Genomic DNA, 20,532 nt, shown 5'->3' with positions numbered 1-20,532 from the left:
TTGACAAGTTAAGTGGCATGGATACCATGCCTTAAAAAATACCATAGAGCTATTGGATAGCCAGAACTGCTGCACATCTCTACATTATCCTAATAGTTGGGCCATACTGAGCACCTGAAGTATCTGATGAATACGAGTTCAAGGGATGTCTCTATTTTTTAAAGAAAAAGACATGACATAAAGAAAATATTTAAATATATGATCAGTATTTAGGGAGGAAAGATTAATTTTTGGCTAAAATACTGGAGAACGGGATCAAATTCCTGACTTGGCCACAGATTTCGTGTCTGAACTTGGGCAAGTTCTTTTCAACTCTCTGTGCATCAGTTCCCCACCACAGAATGGGGATAATAATGCCTTCTTTCTCCGGCTCTCTGTCTGTCTTTCCTAATTACATAGAAAGATCAGGGCAGGAATTGTCTTGTACAGCACCTTGAGTCAAAATTGGAGGACTTCAGTAACTCAACCATGGGTTCTGCGTCTGTTACAGGAGTAGGTGGGTGAGGTTCTGTAGCCTGCAATGCACAGGAGGTCAAACTAGATCAGGGGTGGGGAACGTCCGGCCTGCGGGCCGTATAAGGCCCGCGAAATCATTTGGTCCGGCCCGCGGGCTGTATAATAAGGCCCATGAAATCATTTGGTCTGGTGGCGGGGGGGAATTCAGTGGCGATGGCGGGGAATTCGGCGGCGGGAGGAGGAGGAGGCGGCGGTGGCGCGGTTTCACGGCAGCAGGGAGGGGGGCAGTGCCCGCTGCCGAAACCCTGCCACCATTTGCCCCTTTTCGGCGGCAGGGGGAATTCGGCAGCGGCGCGGTTTCACGGTGGCGGTGGGTAATTCGGCGGGAAGTCGGCGGCGGGGGGGAAGTTGGCAGCGGAATCGGCAGCATGGCCCGCGAATTAAGTTATAAATATAAAAATGGCCCTTGGAAGGAAAAAGGTTCCCCACCCCTGAACTAGATGATCATGAGGGTCCCTTCTGACCTTAACGTCTATGGGTCATGGGGCACCATTCTTGGCTGGGGCCTCCACATGCTACCATAATCCAAATAATAAAGAACAATAAAATCCAAAATATATGAGCAGACCATAGCTTTCAAATCTGGGGAGGAGCAAATGGAGAAGGAATTAGAAAATCAGATTATATGATCAGAGAGGGAGCATGTGCCAGAGATCAGAAGTAAAATTTTCAAGAGCAACTATACCCCATTTTTATCAGTGACTTAGGGTCATATTTTTAGAAGTATTTAAGTGCATATACATGCAGATAGGTACCTGGCGGGATTTTCAAAAGCACCTAGATATCTAACTCTCATTGACTTAATGAAGAAAGCAATGGGATTTAAGCTCCTAAATCATTTAGATAACTTTGAAAATTTTATACCAGGACACTAGGCAGACAGTCTAGAAATCCAAGCTCTGTTCCAGCTTTGCCACTCACTGCGAAAGTCACTTCTCTCTAAGCCTCATTATCCACTTATGAATCAATAACCCAATAAATAGTATCTCAGCTCATTTATATATAAAAAAGGATGCTATGGCATTACGTTCTCCAATCGCAAAAGACTGACTGTTTTGAAGGCTCAATAACTATTAACAATTTGTGGCATCATGTATGTATAATTTTGATATGTATACCTCTTATGAAAGTTAAGCTGTCTCACAGAGGAACTGAAAGGCTTAACTCATTAGTAGCTGTAAAACACTTTGAGATGCTTCATGGAAGGTTTTAGAAACAGTGTAAAGTATAATTACCTATCACTCAAATGCAGCATCTCTGGGGGGGAACACAAGACCTGTTTAACAGCACAAACCAACACTACATTTTTAGTTTGCCATTGAACCTCTTGGGTAGTTTAGTGATTGAACCTAAAAAGTGTAGAGCATGCTCGGTGATTTTGGTACTTTGCAGACCAAGGCACTTTGACTGGCAAGATGTAGCTGCTCACCTGGAATTTGAACAGAACCAAAACATGGGATCTTCTATGTCAAAATGTCAAAAGATCTGTTTTACACGTGCAGTTCCAACAACACAATGTGCCCAACCACCACCCCGGGGCAATGGGTTAGTGGTGAGTGCCACTTACTGATTCCCCACATCACTTCGAATAGTGTTGTCACCCCTTTTTTGACCTGAGCAGCCCATCAAAGTTCAAGGCCCTGAGAATGTTCCAGCTGTGGGGTAGAAATTGATGATGGAGTGTGGTATTTTCTTTGATGGAATCTTGGTAAGAAGCCACCTAAAACCTTCATAGTTAAAATTTGTTTCCTTTTAATCTTAAAATGCTTGCCCATTTGCTTCTCAGAAACTGTGGTCAGCCAAGACTTCCTCCTCCCACACCTCCTCAAGCAGCTCCAATTGTTTGGGCCTCAGCTGAATTACAGTGAGGAAGATTAGATTGATCAAAGTATCTCAGAAGCCCTGGCCAGGCCTCCTTTTCCCTGGACATGCCCTTGTCCAAATCTTGCTACTGCTTCTTTCATAATATTTCTAAGATCCAGACTTTTCTATCTGTTCACTCTATTTTTCCAGGCCCTCATCTTCTTTTATAACTACTGCAACTTCCATTTCTCTAGTTTTCTTGACAATAATCTCACTCACCTCATGTCCATTCAACACGCAGCTGCTAAGATTACGTTCCACTAATTTACACCCTTGCTAGCATATTCTTTGTCCATCATTCTGACCATGGCTCTCCCTCCCCTTTGAGACCATCCAAAAGATTCATGAGGTGCAACATGGCAAAAGGCATACTGTGAGTGTTGAACAAGAGTTAGCTTGGAGACATTTTTATTCGCACACTATAGGCATTGGGTCTGTTATATGCTAACGGTGATCCGAAGACCACAACAGCAAAGACTGTGAACTAACACAATAATATTACTACTTTTAGCCCAGGGATATTGTCTAAAATTTCAAAATACAACCTTCAAGCTACTTTGCTTTGGAATTTATTTTTCTTAGCATGCATTTTAGTTGGCTGTGTCTCACTTCCTTCTGCCTGGGTTTGATTCTGTATTGCTAAGTGTTTAGTCTGATCCTGTTGCAAAGTTCTCTGGTATCTTTTTCTTGTTGATTGCAGTGTCTTGTTGATGCTGCTCAGCCAACCATAGGCTAGCCACAGGCACAGTTAAAGCCTGCCTAGATATTTTTCTAATGTATATCTATAGGCAGTTTGGAGGACTTAGAAACATTATTGTCTATAGCAAGCTTGTAGCTGGCTGATCAGCAGCAGCAAGTCATAGACACAACACCATATAGATTGGCTCTCATTTTTTACTCACATATATATTGATCTTCTTCAAGAATCCTTCCAGGTAATGACAGCACCTATTGTGCATTCCTATTATACCTTAAATGCATGCCACCACCCTCCAATCTTTCTCCCTTCCTACCTCATCAGATACAAGCTTCTGGTCCTTCCCTTTAAGGCCCTTCACTACTTATCTCCTACTTTGTTATCCACTCTGAATTCTATCATACTATTTCCCCCCTCCACACTCCATCAGTGATACACCATCTATTTGTCCACTTCTGCAAACACCTTCATTTTCTTCCATAGAATGCAGAAAGGGGACCAGTGGGAACAGTTTGAGATAGAAGATAAGGAGTTCAGTTTTAACTATGTGAGGTTTTTGTTCATGGCAAGATACCTAAGAGGTATAATCTGTCAATAAGACAGATTGAGATGCAGAATTAGATGGAAGTAGGCAGGTCAGGAGATTTCTGAGTCACTAGTGTAGAGAAGGTAGTGAAAGCCATGGAAGAGGCTGAGATCACGCAAGATAGGATGTAAATGTAGAAGAGTAGTGGGCTTAGAAGAGAGGCCACTGGGGCTTCCTTGGAGAATGGCAGAAGGAAAACATGCTGAAGAAGTGACCAGAGAGATAGGAGATGGACCAGAAAAAGACAGAGTCACAAATGCAAAGGGAGGACAAGCTTTCAAGAAGGAAGGTATGATCAACAATGTCAAAGGCAACTGAGTGGCCAAGAAGGATGGAGATGGAATAGAGGCCTTTTATTGTGTTAACGCTGATGTAATATTCAAATTTGCTTCCCTTAAATTTCTCCCCTAAAGTTTTAATTGATGATGTTCTTCTGATTCACTTCCTCTCCTAAACTGATGTTTGGAGTTGCTGTGTACTGTTCAACAGTTGTCACATAACACCCCAGATATGGCCCCTATTCAGTGGTTGCTGAACTGATCCCTGTAAATCACTGACCTACCCCCAGAGAGGTGTTATGAGGCTTAATTTTCACAGAACACCATTGTAAAATGCTTTGAGAGCCTTAGATAAAAGGTAGCATTAAAGTGCAAATGAGATAGCATGATTTCAGTGGACAGGGCACAATAGACTTGAGTTCTACCACTAGCTGGCTATATGAACTTGGGCAAGTCTCTGTACCTCCATTTCTTTAAAAATGGAGAAAACCTACTGCCTTTCCACCTTCGTAAAGTGTTTTCAAATCTGCACAAGAATGTGCTACAAGTCATTATTTTAAGACTGTTTTTAAGCAATATTAATCATATATTACAGCAACCCATTTCACCGTGACCTTCAACAATGGCCAAAAACTCAAAGACATTTGATTGCTATCAATATTCTATACTTCAGTTTTACATTTTGCACAAGGTACAGTGGAGGTTTTTCATGTAAATTCTAATTAGTAGCTCTAATAAAATTGGTCTCAGAAACTTTATTCCAGCATTAAATATCAGTCCTTGGCACCTTCCTCAGCCTGTTACTGTCCAAAATATACATAAGCTGTATTCCTAAGGATTGCTAGGAAAAGGTGATTCAAAGCGAAATTGCCCTGCATGGAAAGCTCTTCATGATAGTATACCAAATGCAGAGGCAATGAAAGGTCAAACCTGGATGAGTCTAAGCCAAAGAAGCAATACACCATTAAGAATATTCTGATATTCCTTGTTTCCCAGTGGCCTTGTATATAATGATTTTATGTATTTTTGGTTTTGGTCAGCTTCAATACCCTTCAGCTTGGCTCAGTCTTCAGACATCCTGGCTTGCTTAGGTACAGAGAGAATGTATCTAATCATATTTACAAATCAGACTTATGCAGACAGGTTTGACTGTATTTTGCGTTTGTTTTGGTTTGATTTTAAAAAATAACAGCTTGTTAAGAAAACCGCATGTGTACAGGGTAAGATATATAATTACTTTGCTTATGCTTTAGGACAATGAGCCTGCATCACGGAAGACACAACACTTTTGGGACCAGGTCCTAACTTTGAGACTAAACAATATGATGTAGTTCCTTCAAATCTTCCATGGTTTCTTTTACCAACTCCAGGATACCAGTTCAAACCTAGCCCAAATTAGTAGTGACTAATGGTTGTTGCCATCTGATAGTTGTTCAGTGCTCTATGTATTAGTCTCATTCCAGTTCTCAAAAGACAGTTCACATCACAAGAACTAAGACCACCTTTGGCACTAATTGACACCCTTATTAGCAGTCTCAACAGACAGGCCAAGGATGGAATGGCCATGGAGACTGAACTTCCAGGTCATGCTTGAGGCATACTGGTATGGTGGAGACATTTGCCTTGCTGTCACTCTATGCTATACCTGTTTGATTGATGAACAGAAGATGTAAGCCTACAGAGCTGTCAGTCCATTAATTTCCCACGTATTTAAAATAACTACAAGTATTTTTTTAAAAAAGCACCTATGACAAAGGAAGAACGCAGCATTAGAATCACACCTCTGAAGTTCATTAAGCAGAGTTGCTTATCCACATGCCATCCTCCGCACCACGTGTGCAATGTAGCACACAAATAGGCCTGCCATGTCATGTTAACTTGGAGTAAAAATAAGAAGCCACTATTTCTACGCAAAAGCCACATGCTAAAGAGATGATGCTGAGAAATGCTGGTAGGTAATGGTCCATATTCTGCTCTTAGTTACACCTGAACACTTTCACTGGCACCAGTGGATTAGCCCTGGGTTCAAATGAAAACAAACTCTGGCTTTTTAAGGGCCTGATCCAAAGCCCACTGAAGTCAGTGGGACTCTTTCCATGGAGTATAATGGGCTTTGAATCAGGCCCTAGTCTTGGATTGTTACATAATTTGTGCTCCCTCTTCTGGCCATCTGAATCTGCAGCAGTAGCAAAGGATTTGGAGAGTAGCACAAAAACAGCAGCCCATTGTTCATTTTGTCTTTTTTAAATTCTTGACAACATATTTATATCAAGGAATACTCCCTACTGAATTCTAACAGTTTTAAGCAGGCTGAATCTGAGGTCAAAACTATTTGACAGGGACTCTTAATAATTCAGCGTGGCCCACAACTGTCTTGAGATGTCAAAAAACAAACTTAATGGACATGTAAATGTATATGCTTTTAAAGAGAATAAATAAATAGAGGGGGTGCAGTCCTGGAATCTTCAACTCCAATTTGTCAACCAGGAAAGGAATTGCTTTTCCATAAGAACTCAGTGCTACCCAATTGAGTTTAGCCTGTGAGATAAGTAAAATATTTTGGCTCTTTAATTGTATATTTGCTTTTATTTATTTGTCATTTCTTTTATAGATTAAGAGAACTGAACTATTGCTTGAGTTTACCAGTAATGAAAACCTGCATTCCCTCCTCATGCTGCACTTACAGATAGAAATCTGTCTTAGGTACATATATGGCCCTTATTACCACAATACATGAGCAACTCACAACATTTTTCATGTCTGTCTCTTCCCAACACCACTGTGAGATAGGGAATGATGATTCTTACCATATTACAAATGGGGAATTGAGGCAGAGAGAGATTAGTTAACTAATTTGCACAAGATCCCCCTGGAAGTCTGTAGCAGAGAAGTGAATTTAACTCCAGTCTTCCAAGTCCCAGACTAACATCTGGACCCTAACATCACCATTCAAGAGATGATGCATTGCCTTTGCCCCAGATACTACCTTTTCCCAAGCCCTGTTCTTACTTTATTGTCAGAATTATTTCCCATTATCCCTTCATAACCAAGAACTGGATAAGGGCTTCTCAGATAAACAAGTACAACATGTAGCTGCATATGTAATGGGCCAGATTCTGCCCTCAGTTATATTCAGCAGCACTACACCATTACAAACAAGAGAAGAATTTGGCCCAGTAATTCATTTATAATACTAATTTTAAAAAAGAGAAAAAATTACCTTCAATCCATCAATGTCCCAGTTTTCCAGGTTTGTTATTGCATGTCCCTGTCTCTTTAATTACAATAAGTAGGATGTGAACAGATGCTTATTGCACCCACCTGCCCATTGAGTTAGGAGAACCTTTAGTTATAAGTAAGTATGCTGGACAGCTGACTCATGCTTATCAGATGTGCAGTTCACCTACTGATTATCCATTGGGTTCACATAGGCTTGGCTCATTGACCACAGCTGTCTGCAATATGAATGTCCTGAACTGACAGATGGGTTCACAGTTTTATCATCAGTTCAATTTTGAAAAAAAAACATTCCATAGTGGAAGAGTTCACTGAAATCTTGTCTGTAGTTTGAGCCACAAGAGATGAATCCCTGTAAAAATAAATCACAGGTTGAGTGTATCACTTAAGTCATGATAAGGAGAGCACAGAATAGGACATGGGTGTGATGGGATTGTCTCTTCCCCCGGGTTGCAGCCTGGAAACTGTGGAACCACTGTGCCCCTTTGCCTTTCCAGTCTGGACTGGCTCCTAACAGTTCCTCCTGGAACTGTTATCACCCAACACAACAGCAGGTGGAGCCCCACATCCAGCTAGATAGCAGGAATGTTTAAACTGTGATACATGAATGCTTTCCCTCAGCAACTCATGAACCAAAAATAGAGAATGGCATCAGCCAATTCCCCCCAGTTTTTATGCACTGCACCCCAGAATTGTTCTATCTTGCTCTGGCCAGAAATCTGGTCAGAGGAAGCTCATTAATGAGTCTGCCCCTCCCTCAGTGTGAAGAGACTATACACCAGTCTTTGTTAACTATGCTGAGATTTCCCAAACACTTCAATCCAAGACACACTGTTTTACATAAAATTATAAAACAGATTTGTTAACTACAAATAGATAGATTTTAAGTGATTGTAAGTGGTAGGCGTAAAGGATCAGAGATAGTTACCAAAGAAATAAATATAACTTTGCAATCTAAGTTCTGATACATTAAACAGGATTTGACTCAGCAATATCTCACCCTAACTGATGCTACAAGCAGGCTACAGATTCTTGATACACAGGCTATGTCTGCTTTGCAGCCTGGGTTCCCCTCTCCCATTCAAAGTCCTTTGTCTTCCAGACATTCCTTCAGGTGTTGAGTTGTGGGGAAGTGAAGACAAGTGATGATGTCACTCCCCCTTTTTTATACCTTCTTCCAGCTTGGGAAAGATTTAGACATGTGACATGGGGGGCTGCCCCCCATTGGTCAAGCAGGATCTAAGGTGTATGTGCTTCATCTGTGAAGTCCCCAGGGATGGAGGTTGGGAGAGTGGATTCCCCTTAATGGGCCACCAGCACATCTAGCCACTCCATTGTTCTACCTGAAAGGCTGGTTTGTGGGTGTTTCCCCACCTCACAACATGTTCTAGTAACATGTACAGCAATATTTCATAACATCACATACAGAGATAGTACATAAAATCCAACAGGATATTAATGTTTAGCAAATCAAGTCTTTTAAAATGACACTTCACAAGGCATACTTTATACAAAACATATCAATTATATGACAATGGTGAATATGGGGGACCTGGGATGTTGCTTTCAGTCACAGAGTATCACAATGGGCCAAAATGATATACAAAATGCAGGTCTCTCAATAAAACAATGAGCATAGATATTCATCGGGAATCTCTACCAAAGATCTAGAAGGCCTAGAAATGTGATCCTTCTCTGTAATTGCAGGACAAAGAAATAAAGTTTATCTAATGCAGATTTTCACTACTGGTGAAACAATGTGCAAATGTAATTAATTTAACAACCAAATCTAGCTCCACGGCAGTGCTTGTTGCCCTTTTGAGTTCCCTTACTTCTGGAAGTACTGTCTATCCTTTCAAAGGCAATATCACACAGCATGGCTTTTGATTGTTGCCAAGAGAGCATTTCCAGATTTTACACCATCTGGAGGGAGAGATCTCTGAGTAGTCCGACTGGCTCATTCCCGTCCTGCGTTACCCAATGCATTTGTCAGCCCATCCAGCACCAATGTGGGCCAAAAATGTTCTAGAACAATAGAAATGACCTTACAATTTTGAAAAGGGGCATGTCAGTAAAATGGCAGCTGTTGTTGATAGGCACTTGCATCATTCACAGTTCCCATTTATGGAGGCACTAAAAGAAGGAAAGACATTTCTAAAAAAAAATTTTCAAAAATTAATTTGTGCTCAATAAATAGCTCTCTGGGGGTGAAATTCACCCCTATGCAGAAGGCAAACGCAAGGCCCATCCACCACTGAAGTCTGCATGCTGACCTTCTGCACAGGGATGAATTTCATCCTAGGGTATTAGAACTAATTGCTGCAGATTTTTATTAAAGGCTAATTGAATTAATCAAACTAGGACTGTGATAGGATAATCTGCTCCTTAAGGGTACTGGGGCCTAATGGTCATCCCACTGCATCTCTGCCCCAATTAATACTTAATTATTCAATTGTTTAATTAAACAGTGGAACAACTTCAACAGAAGAGATTGAGGAATATTCCATAGCCTAGGGGTTAGGACACTCATCTGCGAGTGGCAGGTTCCTGTTCCCTTCTCCCACTCAGGCTTGAACTGGGGGCCTCCCACATATTGGGTGAGTACCCTAACCATTGGGCTAATAGCTAAAAGGGAGGAGGGCCTCCTATCCCTGACCCGCCCCCCAGTCATTTTGGTTCAGGTCCCAAACATGACTTAGACATTCAGCCACGTGTCTTCCCCTGGTTTGTGGGCCACAAGCTAGGCACCTCCTGGCAGCCCACAGTTAGGTGCCTATCTTTGCAAGAGGGGAGTGGCTTAGTGTTTTGGCTTTCTGATCCTATCATGTTTAAGGTACTTATATCTCCCCCATTCATTGGATAAGGAACCTCAGTGCATAACTCAGGTTTTATGGATGACAGTGTTGTTCCTGTGATTTTCTAGGTGCCTAAAATTTAGGTGCTGTGACTCTCAGGATTGCAATGCCAAATCCCTTTGTGGATCGCACCCTAAAAGCTCAATCCTGCAAAGTGCTCAACATCTCCACAAATATTACAGAGAGCTGAGGGCACTCAGCACCTGAGGTAGATGCTCAACACAAATTGCAGGATTAGGCCCTAAAATTGGAAACATGTATGTCAGGAGGCCAGATCCAAAACTTACTGAAGACAGTAGGAGTCTTTCCATTGACTCTAATGGGCTTTGGATCAGACCCAGAGTGCAGAAAGCAAAAAAAAAAATCTCCTTCCCAGCCTTAAAAAATACACTAACTGTCCAGCTTCATCCCAATCCTAGAAAACGTCAAATTGGTTTAGAATCCTGCTCTTCAGGTCAACTGGGGGGGTGGGTCCCTAAGCTTTTATCTGAAGAATAATGTGCTATAAAAGCACAGCACAGTAGGTGAAGTTAAGTTAAACTGGAACGTCCACATAATTTTTTACATTGTCTGCTTAGAGGTCAAAAAACTACTTTTTGTTGATGGAAAAAACCATTCTCCCTAGCAATAAACTAGTGGGTCTATTGAACCTTCTAGCTTAGTCATCAGAGAAAAGGAGAGAGAACAACGCATTGCTCATCACATTTTCTCCAGAAAAAAATCTATATTTTTGTCCTGCATGTGCAAATACTGAGCCTGGCTGTGACTTTTTGGATTAGCAGATTGCAGCATCACCATAAACAGTTATCAACAAGCCTGCAAATGAGTTTATAAATCCCAAAGAACCATAGCACAGAGTTATCATCACTGCCTGGTGCTAATACTCTAAGCATCTCAGCACTCATTGCATATTTAACAGTAGAAATTCCATTAATTATAATAATAATAACCCTACAGCTTCCTCAAGTGGAAGAAGCGGAAGCATTATACTCAGATACAGCACAAAGGCTTTGATGTCTCCGTATCTTTTTGTGGGGTATTTTCTCTTCATGTGATGCAGAAAGAATTGGCAAGATTTAGAAGTAGCCTGGATATAAGGATCTAGAAAAAGGTTTGAGTCAAAGCTGACACCCAGACTGCAGGTCTGAGTAACACAGGGATCAAGAAAGGAGATAGTGAGGAGGTCTTGAGTGGTGGAGCGATTAGGAGAGCTGTTTTAGCCATGCTGAGCTTGAGCTGACTGCTAAACATGCATCAGGGGATGTCAAAAAGACAGGCCAAGTGTTTAGTTTAGAAAGGAGACAGCTCTGGAATAGACAGGTAGGTCTGAGTCATCAGCATCGAGATGGTAATTGAATTTGTGTTTGCGAATTAGATTACCCAGAGCTAATGAGTAGAGGGAGAAGAGAAGGGGACTGTGATGAGTATGCAAACCCCACTCTGGGACATAAGGGCTTAAAGGACAGTTCTGGGCCCAGCTAGCCCCTCCCCTCAAACCAGGCAGAGCATGTTCCAGCTGGAGACCAGGTTGAAAAGGGAGCAACCCAGCTCAGAAGTCTGGAGAGGAGCAGAGGCAATGTGGGGGGAACATATGGGGTTACGTGCCCCCCCCCACGATTGCTCAGTCACATGATGTGGCTGTGTCCACTCCTGGGGGGCAGCTGAGCCAGTGAGTTGCAAGCTATGCCAGGCAGGGAGAGGCAGGAGGAACAGCTGGGAGCTGCAAAGAGGTGCCACTGCCTTCCAGGAGGAAGGGGCTGCCGAGAGAATGGGGGGGCATGACTCAGCTGTTCTGGGGTTATGCCCCCCCACTATCAGGAGGCACAGGTCATCTCTGGAAACGAGTACAGCCCTACCCTGCAGGCTTCTGCCAAAAGGGGCTAGAGGCACCTCCTTGAAGTACCAGGGCTATATGCTGAGCCCGAGTGGGGCTGACAGTTTGGTTTCCTCTTTATTTTTTATTTTTCCTTATACAGGACAAGAAGCAGAGGGAACAGTGGTAGGAAGTGACCCAGGGAGGGTAACTCAGAGAGTCCTCCCTTCACTCTTCTTCAGGGGTCAATGCTGCTGACTCTCCTAGGGCCCTGTCTCTTCTGGAAATACATCACCTGATGCATCCTAGGACTTCATTACCTTTTTTCACAGCCACATCACATTGGAGGCTCATAGTCATCCTGTGATCAACCAATACGCCCAAGTCCTTCTCTTCCTCTGTCACTTTCAACTGATGCGTCCATAGCTTATAGCAAAAGTTCTTTTTATTAGTCCCTAAGTGCATGACCTTGCACTTTCCACTATTAAATTTCATTCTATTTCTATTACTCCAGTTTACAAGGCCCTCCAGATCTTGTGTGATATCCCAGTCTTTCTCTGTATTAGCAATACCTCTCATCTTTGTGTCATCCACATACTTTGATACTTTGAATGAGATATATTTTTCTTCATGTTATTAGCTATTGAACTGTATATTGTTAAATACATGCAACACCAGCCTCAAAGGTAGGCTGCATTTCATTAGCTTGTGAAATGATTCTTGTATATAGTTTCTAAAATGGTTAAAATTCAATATTGACGAAATACATTATCTATAGAGCAGGTGAAAAACAGACAATAACACCTGATCTGCAAAAGATAATAGGGGTTGTAAGGTTCTGACTATGTATGAGTAAAATTCTCTCCTATGCAAAGGGCCTGTCCACCAACTAAGTCCTACTTAAGCTCTCAAAGAGGTCTCTGTGTCAGTAATCACAGTTTGCTTATTTTGCTTTTTGGGAGGTCGATTTTCAATTTAGAACAAAATTATTAGAACAAAGAAACAATCTGATCTATTCTGTAACTGGATATAATCTGCAGAGCTTCCTCACCAACAGAATCAAGTATACAGTTGATTGAGAATTCACTAAGTAGTCAGTTCATAAAGGCATAGTTCAGCAGAACACCAGCTGATGTGTGTAGGTATTATCTGGTATAACCACATACATTGTGTATTAATAATTTACATGTATTTCATCCCTGTAGAAAGGCACTGTGGCCTTCCTTGGAGCCTGGGCCCGAGGAAGGGTTGCGATGCCCCTGCTGGGCAGAACAGGGCCCTACACCCCAAACTGCCCAGCAACCGAGGGGCGGAGCCAAAGCAGGAAGGGGAAGGATAAAAGGCCGGCCTAGGAGCTCAGTAGGGAGGAAGCTGCTGCTGCTGGAGATAGATGTATCTTCCCGGAGGCCTAGGCCCGACCCCGACCAAGCAGCTGTTTGGAGCAACCGCCCCACCGAGCAGAGCGTCCAAGACCTGCCTGGATTGCTGGGCCCTAGTGATTGGACCGGGCCACCGATCCCTGGTAGCTGGGACTGAACCATCTGAGACTCCTGGATGGGAAATACCCCCTGAGGCCGGCCCTGACCTGGAGGAGCTGCCTGATGTTGGGGAATCCTGGGAGCGGACGGAACCCTATGGACCGGAGGAACCCCTGGGACCTAGAGGAGCTGTCCTCTGCTAATGACACAGAGGAGTTCCTGGACCTGTCACAGGTCGACGGGGAAGGACTTGTGGGCCTGCCACTCGCAGTGCACCTTAGCGACTTGGAGGGAAACTGAGACCTGCAGGTACCTGGAGACAGGGTGGGAGGAAGTGGCCCAGGGACAGCCAACTAGCAAGTGGCTGAGTCAGGGGCTAAACCCCATCAGTGTGTTGCAGCTGGAGCTCTGCTGATTCCATGGCAAACTACTTTGCCACTGCTAGGGCCCTGGGCTGGGGCGCAGTGGAGTCGGGTGGGCCTGCGTCCCCCTCCCCGCCTTCCCTAACCACCCTGGGAGGGAGTGCTATCCTCTGTGTTTGCAAACAGAGGATCCCGAGCTCTACTGGCCCCGCCTGCCTGCAAGGCCGGAGGCCCCAGACTATTTTACAAGCCCAACATGTGGGAAGGCTGGGGGCTGCTGACTGCCCAACCAGGCTAAAGACATGTGAATGGGCACTGCTTATTCCCCTAAAGGGAGATGCTGTGGCCTTCCTCAGAGCCTGGGCCCGAGGAATCGTTGCGACGCCCCAGCCAAACCGTGCCAACAGTTTACAATCCCAAACGATTTTATAGCTATGTTCATAGAGTACCACTGAAATGCATGCAGCCTTCGCTGGGAGAAAAGGTTGCCAACAGACAGTATATTGTTCAGCAGTGTGGAGAGGAGATGTTTTGGACAAGATTAATAAGCAAACCCCTAATATTACAAAATACACAGTGGAATCTTTAATGTCCATTGAGAATCTTGGCTGTTTAAGGTCACATCTAAAAGATCCATCCAAAGGAAACTGAATAGACATGCATGTTCCTACTTCAAAAAGAGGAAGGGCTCTATTAGCCCAGCCAGGATTTGAAGCCTTGGACAACTGAGCCATTATTTTATAATACAGATTTGTGGTATTATCCAAAATGGATATATCAGAATACTTTCCAGTTTAGAACTCAAGTTTCTCATTTCATGATAAATGTTCTTTTGGGAGTGTGAATGTAGAGTGGTAGTGACATCCAGCAGTTACGAAACTGACTGATGAAAGGTGTGTTTTCCCTTTGTCAAAGATTTTATTATTTCCTAGGTCCTCCTCCTTAAAAACAAAAGTCAAACATTTTCTTTGAGAAGGGAACTCACCTATCAAAAGAAACAAACATGAGGAGTTTGAAGCAGAGTTGCCTTTTAATGAATTCACAGAAAAAGAAATCTCTGCAGTAGCCAGTCCCATAAACCTTTACTCTTTATCTATTAGGAAAGAAAGTGATACTAGTATATGCTGTACAAATATTATCTTCACACCGTTCCTGTGTGAATAGTAAATACTATTATCCCTCCTTTTAGCTGGGGAAAAGGCACAGTGTAATTAAGAAATTTGACCAGACATTCTGAGTCCATAGAAAACACCAGAATTATAACTGAAGAGATCCTTACTCCCAGGCTTGTGTTCAAACTACTAGACCACAGTGGCTTCCTAATTATTTCAAAATAGTTGTACAAACTATGATGATTGATATCTCTGTAAAACAGTTCACTATATTCTCAGCATGACTTCTAATTATTATATATATATTTATCTTTTCTCTCTTCCATATACAACCTGAAATGAAACATAAATATTCAATTGAAATAGTTTCTGTATGGAATGGTACAGAGCAGAGCTCAAATCTGTCATATTTCTCATGGTTATTATACACAGAAGTTATATATTAAAATCAAATATATATTGAAATATTTTCATTGCTGTATCAATGGCACCTCACAGTGAGTTAAAAATAAACTCATACAAAACATCAAATCTAGATAGAAGCCCAAATTCTTCACACAAACCACAGATGCATTCACAATTAGCTCCCTATCTATATAAGTCAAACCAAAACTCTGTATCAGAAAGTTTGCATCTGGATGCAAACTCCAACATAGAATCGTAGAAGATGAGGGTTGGAAGGAACCTCAGGAAGTCATCTAGTCCAACCCCCCTACTCAAAGAAGGACCAATCCCAACTAAATCAACCATCAAATGGTGGTTGCCCTACAGTGAGCAAATAAATGGTCACATTCAGAAAGTTCATCTCATGAGCTGTTTATGAAACGAAGAAATGTAACAAACTACGCTTTAAATTTACTAATCTTAAACAAATCTTCTTATTGGTCCATTAAGACTAATTCTTAGCCCTCATTGATTTCCACAGCATTCCAAGAAGCCTCCACTACATAGAGCTATATCCAAACTGCCTCTACCATTCAAACCTTGGAGACTGATTTTTTGACACACCATGTTTTCCCCAAATAACAATGTAGCATATGTGGTTCCTATAACACTGAACTAAACAGGGTGGCCTATCTGATTAAGAGAACATTATATCATAAGACAAATCCATCAGAATTGAGCAACAGCATGAAAACCAGGGAAACACAGCACTTGATTTATAGTACTAAGTGAAGGTCTACCATGTTTTTGCACACTTTGCTATTTTGGCTGACCTCTCTCAGACTTATTTTCTGCACACCAACAGATTTCATATGTTTTCAAATATGGTGGCAACTGGGAATTCATAAATAATGAAACTCCACTGAAATTTAACTACCATGAAATATCATCTGAGCAGTTCCAGCTCCAGGTTTGATCTGTGGCAGCTTAAGTTTACAACAGCAGCTCTCTACAAACTGTAGTTGTATTATAAAGGTTTCTATCCTGCACTCACTGCCCAGATGTAGAACACAATTAAACTCAAGCTAATAATGCCTAAATATTAAAATGAATTACTGCCCTTTGTCAAGGAAAGCTACACTCGTGGAGGATGAATTGAGTTAGATAAAGCCACAGAAACACATCAGACCAAATCTTTCAAAAACCAAAAGACAATGAAATTATTTAAGTTATTCATAGGCTATTTTATGGCACTCATCACCAGAGCATCTGAACTTCTCAGAAATATTAATGAATTTAAACTCATGAAAGTCCTGTGAGCTAAGGAATCAAACACCCTATTTTGCACACAGGGAATCTCAAGCACAGAAAGAGAATTTTTCGAAGTGACCATTGAATTTTGCATACTTCAGATTTTTGAGTGGTGAACACCTACAGCCTGGATTTCTGTGTGATATAAAGGGCAATCAGAAAATGAAAGTCATCATCTATCTAATGCCATATGGTAAACCATCTACATTACTTTCCTATCTTCAGAACGGTCTGAAGCAAAACCCTGGATCAGAAAAGCTGGGAAAATGAGGATCCACTTCTGGATCCAAAACTTGCAGCTTGGGCCCTCATAGTAGGAAAAGAGGAGTCTGCTATAATGAATATAAAGAGGATTCTTTACTGAGGCCACTAGACTCAGAAAGACCCTGTGGTCCCTTCGTTGTCAGCCCTAGCTTTTTTTTTTTTTTTTTATTCAGGTTCTTATACCTATCCCCTCATCTGAGTACTTACATTAAATACTCCCTGTGATATCAAGTGTCTCCACACAGTGTCTCTTCCTATGTCCTCATCTGAACTCGGCAGTCACAGAATGGACTGATTCAACAAACCCAAAAACTCAACTGAAACCACACTGCTCTGCTGGATTGCTGACTGAAACCATGAAAAATCAGCTGAGACAATAAGTCAGTCCTGGTGCCCTTGTTACTTTGCCCAGATTCAACAAAAGTTTTGCAAACCTCAACAATTCCATCTCCCTCCTCTGTGTGATATGTTACATGGCTCAAGGAAAGCTGCTCAAAACAATAAATCATCCCACTTCAAATAGCCGCTTGAGATAAGGCTTTTCCATGTGCATGTAAATCTCTTCATCTTTAATGTCTCATACCCAGAACAATTTGTAAACATATTTTAAATGCACTGTATATTTGATTACACATAAAGCACTGCAGATAATGTATAGCTGTCCATAAAAGTTCAGAGGGCTCTTAGAAAAGTTAGCAGCAGCCAGCAGGGTACACCTTAGAGTACAAGAGTCAAATACCATGTGGGTGTGGGAACCACAAAGCAGAAATGAGAGGTTTTGGCATTTATACTGAGAATTCTATTACTCTCTTGTACATTAACATAGAATCACAGGAATTAGAGATGGGAAAATCCTACTCCATCTCCTGAGTTTATATTCACTAGTTCAGTTTTAAATTACTAAGTGATGAAGGCTTCCATCTCGTGTCTTGGGAAAGTATCGTACAGTTTACCAGATCACACAGCAAGGAAAATTCTCCATTTATTCACCCTAAGCTTTCCTTTGCTATGTTTCATTCCATTCCTCCTAGCTACTAGACTACTCGAGAAACATCCTCTACCTCACTGGTGTTGACACCCTCTCACAGTTTAGGGCAACTGCTCCTGTATTCCACCTCCATGCTCCAGCAATGGCATCCAATTTTAGGCTCCCAGTCATCTCCTCTCTTGGGTGGAGACCCATGTCTCTCTCCTTCCTGATCAGGTTTTTCCAGGTTACACGGTTCCCTGCCTCCATTGTTATTCCCAGCAAACCAGACTGCCTAAACAGGCCAACATCTGCACTTTGCTTTCTTTCTTCAGAGGCTCTAAGCAGCATAATCACCCACAGTTACGAGAACCAGCCAGCCCTTTTTAAGCAATCACATTTATTCCTAAAGTAAAAGCATTACAAAGAAAACATTAAAATTATAAAAGAAGCTACTCACATATTAATAAGATTAGCAGAGATCACCCTCTTCCCAACTCCAGCAGGGACTCTGATAGAGATCAGTCCTTCAAATCCCACCAAGAGGTTTTTCTGTGGTTATGCGTTCAGACTGCCTCAGCTCAGAACGAGCACCCACGCATAGTTTAGTCTTTCCTTCATACAGCCTGGGCCTTTGATCTTGAGGCTCCCGGATCAGGTAATCCTTAGACAATCATCTCTTCCTCATGGCATAGCTTCAAAAGGCTGGGGTTTGCATAATAAGGAATTAGTGGGGGAGAGGGAAGTAGAATTTGCATTCCCTTCCCCCTAGATATTTCCCTAGAAATCCACTTCACACACACTGTCCCAAAAGATCATTCTAGTTTGCCACATTACTCAGTATATTCCTTTGATCATCCAGCCCCACAATAATACATAACCTTTGCATTTAATACAAGGGACTCCAGAGAAACTTAAATTTAATTTAATAAGGTTTTTGAAGGATATTGCAGGGAATGACCACATGTCACACACCCTTTATATATCCTCTTAATGGTAGGTATTCATTTCGTATAAATCACACAATTCTTTTTGAGCTTCAAAGTTGTGCTTCATCAGTTCGAATAGCTGCTTCTTATTACCAGTGAACTTTTCCCCACATCCTGCTATGGTGGAACTTTTCTGAGGGAACTTTTTTATCAAGGAGAAAAAATATGATCACACTGCATCTATCCAGCCAGTCTGGATTCCTCAGCTTTCTGCAAGCTTTGCAACGAAAAGAAAAATAGTGTCCTGGACACTAGAACAATTCTAACAGTCAGTTGTTGATGGACATAATCAGTGATAGCCTTAAGGCTGATGCTCATCCAGGGCCCACATTCCAAACTGCCAGACACCTGACAACTCCAATAAAAGAACCAAAAAGGAACAGCCTGCCTTCTCAGCCTCTTGGTTCCTTCCCAGCCCACCCATAAACCAACCTAGTGCATACTGGCGAGCAATGTGAGATGCCTTTTCCATAGGTTCACCTACATACTTTGCTTGTTGCAGTCTTGATGTGCCAGTCTACTGGTACATGCCACAGCAGCCTTTGTGCTAGGTAATGATCCAGCTCTACTTAGTTACTCAGTCCAGCGTAACTGAGAGAAGACTTTGGCCCTTGATGAATAGGCTCATGGAAGTGTATTCTCTATAAGTGTATTCTGCCCTCATCACCATAGTATCTGAGGACCTTCTAGCAGTAAATTACACTACATGAATAACATCAATCACAAGTGGTTTGTTCTCTCAGCCTTTCCCCAGAGGAAGAATTGTATGTGCAGTGTGATGTTTTGTGTCAGTAGTTTGTTTTTAAGATGCATACTGCTATGTGTTTATGTTGGAGCAGGCTGCAACAGAAGATGATGAGGTTGTAATGGTTATATGGAAGGTGAGGGGCCCAGTCACAGAGTAGCTGCACAATATACTTTATCTAGAATAGACCCATGCAAATTCTAAATAATTTATAACAATTACAAGAATCTCCTCATACATTCTCAAGGTACCAGAACCCAGTCAGCTTCACTTGGTGGCTCTTTTGCCCAGGGATGATGGGACAACTTGTGGAAATACATGAGCTTCCAAGTGCACATGCAGACACGCGCTAAGGATAGATCAGCCAGTACAGCAGTGTGATTGGCTGAATGGGGTTAAGTGTATTCTCATACCAGATACAGGGATTTGTTGCTGTAATTATTTTTCCTAAGACATTTTCCAGACACCACCTGCCTCCGCTGCAGTGTTGGCAGATTTAATTTACAATTTCATGGGCGTGTTATTAAACTCAACCAATAAGGACATATATGTATTGCTCCAGAGGCCCCAAACCTTAAGTACAGCATGAAACTGAAAGAGGGAGGAAGATGACAAAGAAGAGCATATGACTGTGGCAAACACATCTCCGAAGGTCCCACTGATACATAAACCCCCTTCCTTCCTAAGCAGGGACTGTACTTTTACATTCATTTTCAAGCCCATGTTCCCCCTCCTCAGAAATCCCACAGAAAAGCCCCAGATGTGGGGTTGCAATTCTATGATACGTTCCTGCTTCACATGGTCACCTACTCAGCTGCCACAAATTAGCTGTACAAGAAAAGGAGGTACAGCCAGACTGTGGTGGATCAGGGGCTCTGGAGAGCAGCTGTTCTGCACAGCATGTCCCCCTTCCTAATTGGCCTCCAAACCATCCAGCCATTGGAGGGGCACAAAGCACAAGCGGTTCAGGAGGGTCCAAAAGACAACGGGGTAGGGAGACATAGGGAGGGATGTGTAACCAATAACTTGGCCCTAACCAAGTTTTCCTGAGATTCCCTGGTCTATGGAAGAAAAG

This window comes from Emydura macquarii, unplaced genomic scaffold, assembly GCF_026122565.2.
Source record: "Emydura macquarii macquarii isolate MOO-44397 ecotype Brisbane River unplaced genomic scaffold, CSIRO-AGI_Emac_v2 contig_2676, whole genome shotgun sequence".
Lineage (NCBI taxonomy): Eukaryota > Metazoa > Chordata > Testudines > Chelidae > Emydura > Emydura macquarii.
This window is presented reverse-complemented; position numbering follows the sequence as displayed.